Below are 7477 nucleotides of genomic sequence, written 5' to 3' on the forward strand. Positions count from 1 at the left end.
TGAGTGGATGGTACAGATCTGTGTCTAAAATGAACTACTTTATTCTTTCCAGTATTTACCGAGAGGCGCCAGCGGGAGCACCATGACGGGACTGTATTCAAAAGCGACTGTAGACTGTCTTCTGATGACGTCATCAACACATTGTCATCAGAATAAAATAAACAACTAAAGCTAATGTCGTCAATATCAATACCAAGATTTGAAGCGTTAAGTTCATTAAGTCATTGATATAGATACCAAATAACGTTGGAGAGGTCAAACATCCTTGTTTTACTCCACATGATACGGGTAGCCAATCGCTATGTAGATTGTTCATGCGCACGCAACAGGTGACATCATTGTAAAGAGTAAAAACAGCGTTATAAACAACACCTTTGATACCAGAGTGTAGCAGTTCATACCAAAGACAGTCTCTGTCGACCGTGTCAAAAGTCTTACGAAGATCGATGAAGCACTAACAAGTAGACTGCCTAGCGTTGATATGATTCTTCACGATGTAGAATATCGTGTTTCCTAAGCCAAGTGGAAAGACGGAGGTTAATGATATCACAATAAATCTTGCATGGAACAGACAATAGGATAATACCCCGGTAAGTCAATGGATTCATCGGGTCGGTGCTGTTCGGTTTTACGATGGGGTTGATAATTCCTTGCTTCCATTTATCAGGAACGATTCCGTGAATGATGTCCACGCAAGCGTCGTTTTTAAATACTTCCGCTGGTATGCTATCAATACCGGCCGCTTTTCCTATCTTTGCGCGATGAATTGCATCAACCATTTCCTGACGTTGGAATGGCATATTTAGATACGAAATGTCATAATTATGATTTAAAGGCACTGTATTGTTTGCAATTCGCTCTTCGTCGTACTCTGTTGACTCGACGTCGTTAGTCGCATACAAACTCGCATAGTTTGACCGCCACCGTTCGAGAACATGGACGTCGCGCACAATGTTCGGTCACTTTTATGTAACGTTATTGAATGTAAAAGACGTCATTATCTTATAACATGACGAGCGCAATTGACGTCATTTCCGACATTCGGCAAACCTGCAAGACAAAGAAAAAACGCAATTTTTCGAATACTTTTTTGAATTTTCAGTAGAGATTTCGCACACGTATATTTGAGCAAAAACGTATTTTTTTATTCTGAATAGAAAACATACTTCCTAATATAAAGTCATTTTTCAACGTCGTGAACTTGCGTGACAGAACAGTCAATCTAAAAATTTCATTTTGTGTCATTTCTGCAAGACAAAGGTTTTGTTCGATAAAAAAGTAGAACGACGTCGCAGTCTATATTTTCTGACATGTTATTAAAATAGAAGAAAAACGTATTTTTATATTAACAATTCATGTCTCTATGTCATGTATTAGTACCGTTTTGTACTGTGTGTATTTGTGTTTTTTCACTTTTTTTATCTTTTCTCTTCGGATTTGTCGATCGGCAAGTCTACAAACAAAGTCCACCATTTTGAAGTATGACGTCACAATTCATTTTAACGAAATGACATCATGATAGTTCGTTTTCGGGGAATCTCTTTGTCAAATTTTACCGACATGTGGTGTTCAGTATGACCACAGTGACACTTAACTGAAACCGCATACAGGTGCGTGTTACATCTGCCGCGCCAAAAAACGTCATTTTCTCAACAAAAACACATCAATAGAAAAATAAATATTACAAATATTTTGATAAAAGTCTTCCCGTAATTGAATAAATATATCCTTTCTGTTTTTCAATTTAAAAAAATAGTATTGCGCTTATATTATTTTACTGTTCAACGCTTTTTCCAATGAAATTCCGGCGTGACGTAAAAGTGACCGAACATTGTGCGTTATGTCATGGCGAGTGTCGTTAATAATGTTACCGGTGCTATCTTTAATTTGGAGCGGGATTTGCGTTGGCTTATCGTTTGCAATTCCTATTTTACCGATGTCCTTCCAGAATTCCTTGGAGTTTGGTTGTTCTAACTTATTATGTAAATCTTTCACTTGTTGAGCCTGAAATTGTCGTTTGACTTTCCAATGTAACTTATCGAACTCTTTACGCTCTACACAAAATGAATGTTTTAGTTGACATTTTTGCGACTGTTGCTTATTCCTACATAGTAACCAAGCGCGCTCCTTTTTGACTACAGTGTCTCACTTACGCTTTAGCTCATCGTTCAAATAGGGTTTAGAAGATGAATTTGCAGAAGCCCGTACGTTGACTTTCGCGTTAACTTACATACCTGCGGTATACATATTATGGTGGAGAAGGTCTACAAAATCGTCATACGCGGCATTGACATCCACTCTATTGTTCAGGTGGCTTTGTAGTCTTTCAATGGTTGCATTGATGATAGGTAAATGATGAGATTGATGAAAAAAAGTCAATTGGGACGTTTTTAGTGTTAAAGCGAGTGTAAGATTCGGTGTCAACAATACATTCCTTCCCGATGTCATTGTTATAAACGTCAAAACTTTCAGGAAATTGCACGGTACACTGCAATATCGAATGATCAGGGTATGACATTGGTACAAGATCGTTGATATTTTCAATTATAGACGACATTGTCGTAACTTTAAAATCCTGAATAAATCGTAGCTGATCATGGGGTACTATTATGTACGTCTGACCTGCCACGCGTAGACACACGTAAAATTATTATCATCATCACTATAGCGCCCATTACGCATACATGTATTAGAATAAATACAAAAATTCTATCAGGCGGTATCCATAAGAGTTTCCCACGGTATCGATGATACGACGTTGAGAAACATTGTCGACTCCCTCAATATAATCTGACAAATCGCCGGTTCGTGCATTAAAGTCTCCGAGTATGATCACACGTCCTTCATTTTGGTATAGATGTAATTGATGTAGAAGCTCAGAATATGCAATGCACGGATCATGTGAGTGACTCGAGTTTTCTAGTGGAAAATAAAATGCACAGAGGCAGATTGTGAGATCGTTTGATTTAGACTTTATTTTTATCCAATAAACGTCATCTTTCACATTATCTAGAACTGTCACATCAATACTGTCCATTAAAGAGGTTTTAAGAAGAAAACCTACACCAACTGAACCTCGCTTAAGCCCCGGTCACACATTCACGGATCACCTCACTGGAATAGCTACGAAATAATAGAATACGGATACCCACGGTTAGGCCATTATCCGTAGACAGATACGGATCCGATACGGTATGTCTACGGTTTTTCACGTGTAGGCCAATAATTATTTAAATATTTTCCCGGTTTGCAACGTAGGTGATACGGATTGTTACGGAAAGGTACGTTTTTACTTCGGAATAACACGGATTAATTCGGAATGCAACGTATCAGGGCGGATCTACTGCGATCAGCTACGGTTTGCTACGGTGTAAGTACGGACAAGAACGGTCTTATACGGAATAGCACGAGTTAAAACGGAGACTACGAAGGTTAAGAACTTGATTCGCGTCAAAAAATCGAGTATTCGACAAAATGCCTTCAAGAAAAGTAGAGCAACAAAGCGTCCAGCTGAAGTATTGGTACCTGATCAAGAGGATTCTTGGACAAATAATAGAGTTGAATCTAGCACCACAAGTGAGCAAAATATATGCAGCAAAAAGAACAAAGCTAAGCTTCGCCAGCAAGCTCTATATTTAACTGCAACACAACAAGACGTATTGACATTGCGGTATGAGCGCAAAAACCCAACATCCAGGCACTGTATTATAATATACTTTTTGCGAAAACGATACAACTACACAACATATTTGTTTTTAGAGTCTTTGTATTCTACATGTTTTGTTTGTCTCGCTGCGAACTTACATAGCTGATCTTGACCATCTTCACCATAGAATAAACAGAGTCGAAAATGTCAAACAGATCTCACCAGTCTTTTATACCATTCTATCTTGCCATGACACAGATCCAACAGGGGAATTCATGTAATGTTTTAGATAAACCCTTTGTTGTTTAACGTCGAAAATGTCAAAGTTGCCAACCCTGAATACTTGCACATCGCCCATGTCAACACCATCTCTCCAGGCTCCCGGAATGATTTGGTGATCGTCGTCTTCCTGGTCCATTAGAAGGTTCTGATCAGCAGGATATCTGACTCTCATAATATTGTAAAGACAAACACATGCGAGAACTATGACATGAACTGTATCTGGGTTTTGGTTCATTACCGAGAGCAAACATCTGTATCTATTCGCAAGGATACCAAAAGCATTCTCAACAAATATTCTGGCCCTTGATAAGCGGTAGTTAAAAAATCCTTTCGTCATTTGTAAGACCCCGTCTGGAAAAAGGGTTCATAAGCCAGGTTTTCATTGCAAAAGCGTCGTCTGCGATGATGAAATAATTCATTGGTTTGTCATCACCGGGAAGGGGGGGGGGGTGCTTCTGGTATGCCGATTATTCCCTTTTCAATGGCCTTTTTTAAGTCACACTGGTTCCAAATCTGAGCGTCAGAACATCCACCTTGGGCACCAATATTAATCCACCGAAACTTGTAATCGGCGTCGACAAGGGCCACAGAATGATATATTTTGCCACTGTTCTGGCTCAGTAAGAGTCTGAATAACATCTTAAGCATACGCGGACACTATTGCCTTACATACATCTCGAACAATACTGCAAATGGTGTTGTGCGCAACACGAAAACCATACATCAACGTGCGATAGCTATCCCCCGTAGCTAAATATCTCAGAGTGATTGCTAATTTTAAACCGGGATCAATACACTGTCGGTACCAGGTATTTTTCTTCGTAACCCGTGGACCAACGACTTGTAGCAATTCTTGAAACAAATGAGGGTCTATTCTGACAAAGTTCTTATACGCAGCTGGATTTTCTGCACAAAGTTAGGTCATGAGGGCCTCATACTGGCCATGGATGGGTCTTCGGAGAAGCCAGTCCCTAGTCCACCATCTTCTCTGCTTATGGTTACCTCTTTGCATGTCCGCAAGAACCTTGATCATTGCCCTGACATTTTGTGCCACGTCATTATCTAATCCAAACAATTAATGACAAGTATGAGCTGGTGACTGTAAGACATTATGGTGTTGTTTTCCTCGACAATATAGACTATTTTAAACCCCAATTCAAGCGGTACTCGTATCGTACCGTACATCTACGTAGTTCACCATAAAGATATTGGACAATCCGTGCTGATTTTTACCCTTCCGAAATGCAACGTAACTGTTCCGTTACAAATCGTAACAACCCGTATCGGATCCTTGCATTGGTAAATACACACTGCAATCGCACTGAAACGTAGTTAACTTTACCTCAGCGTAAAAATCCTTAACGATTTCAGGCTTACGATTTAGTACTGGCTAATGCGGTTTCAATACAGACTTAAACGAGTCAAGACGGTTTCGTACGGTAAAGTAAGGATATACCACGGTTATGTGATCCGTGGCCAAATTTTGAACATATTCAAAACTTGTCACCGAAATAAAACTTGTTTGAAGTATGACTACGGGTACTAAACGAAAAAGTACGGACCAATACAGAATACAACGAAAGATGCCGGATCTTATCCGTAGCTAATACGGCGAGGTGATCCGTGAATGTGTGATCGGGCATTAGCGCGAGTATGTATATTCGATCTATTGTTTTCAAGAAAGCGATATCCATCAACATATATCTGTTCATAACAAGAACGTGGAAATCAAAATGTTGTGTAACTTTATTTCTAAATTTTGAGGTGTCATTATCATGCCTGTACCAACCGTTCACGTTCCAACCACCCAGTCGATGACTGACCTAGCGACGTTCAAAGCGGCCGTGGTTTTGAGGAGAATATAAGACAGTCACTTATAGGACAGTCAAAGGTAGCATATGGGAGGGTTACATAATACGGGTGAATGTATATCTCCGGGCATAATCCCAAAATTATGTTAACACAACCTGCCGGAATATTCTATTGTTGTTTTAATCCAAATGACGAAAAAATACCACACAACGAATATGAAGAAAATTAAACACATCCACAGAATTTCTGTATATATCAAAGATAGAGTTTTCCTCCTTATTATGATTTCACCATTTAACACAACTAGCATAAACTCCAATTTACGTCTTTTGATTTTAAATTTCCAAATCATCTACTCTGTAGTTTAACACTTATTTTGGTGTTGTTTCAACAATATTTCAGAATTTCACCTAAATCCCATTGGCTTATTGAATAAAATTGCACATGGTATAAATAAATCCGAAATTGTCCCTAGAGAAGTTGAAATGTTAAATCCTCTAAATTCAGTGAACGTTCTGGGAGCACCGACTATTTTGAACTAGCCTGGAATTTATTGTGATCATTTTAGCAAAACAATTTCAACACCTAAATTGCAAGTCTAATTTCATATGTCATTTCTTTACACCACATCAGACATTGGAAAGACATGTCCTTTTAGCAATAAAAGTCACTAAAGCCATCTTAATATATCGCTTTAATAGAGAAAGTAATATCCCTCCATCCCTGTTGGCCAACATGGGGAAAAGGAATTTACAGATAGTTGTCCAACCCAAAAGCATACTTCATGCTTTCCATTCATGAATGCTATTCATTACATATAACACAGGCAAAGGTAATTCTATGTTGCCATTGTCTATATCGGATTTGGCATGGTTGAATGCACATTGGTAGAGTTATAGCTCATAGAAAAAGGCAAAAAAACTGTCTTATATTAGAAATAAAAGTGTACTTTATTAACACACAGACTTGCTATGTTTTAAGTTAGAGATAAGCCGAAAACTGTACAATATGTGGGAGAGAGAACAGATCTCGGCCCTGAGTTCTCTCTCCCACATGTTGTACAGTTTTTGGCTTATATTCATAACAGAAATACGTTCACATAGATATGTTTCAAAGAAAGTGCTATAACGATCTTTTGTATTTCGATGCTTATGTTTTTGTTCTTGAGTTTCGATAATTGAAGTTTGCCATTTTTTTTTTTATTTTTTTTTTCAAATTGTGTAACACATTTTACATGACAAACAAAGACACTTGCATTCTTCACATACATACACACCTTATGTTATCAAACATACACATAGAGAGACGAAAAACAAAAACAACAGAATAGAAAAAACAAGAGAAAGGAAAGAGAGAGAAAGAGAAATAAGAAAGAGAAAGGGGAGGGTAGACAGAGAAGTGGTGTTAAGAGTGGCACGTGCATTAAGCAAAGATCAGAAGAAAAGGGAAAGTATATCGGCAAAAAGCTGGATATATAATATGACTGAAGGCAAGGACGTAAAGGGCGCAGCCAGATATTTTAGTAACCATTAATTATACAATGTTAAAAAGTGCACTCTATGGAAATAACGGAGCAGAATTTTCTGTTTATTTATTATTAATATATTCACACCCTAATCTTGTCCCCAAACCCCCATTTGAGAAGGAAACCCCCATTACGGAAGGAAGAAATTTTAATTCCGTAACAGATATTCCGTTTATATATAATCAGCTGATGATGAATTCATTTCAGATAGA

The sequence above is a fragment of the Argopecten irradians genome, chromosome 5, assembly GCF_041381155.1.
Source record: "Argopecten irradians isolate NY chromosome 5, Ai_NY, whole genome shotgun sequence".
NCBI lineage: Eukaryota > Metazoa > Mollusca > Bivalvia > Pectinida > Pectinidae > Argopecten > Argopecten irradians.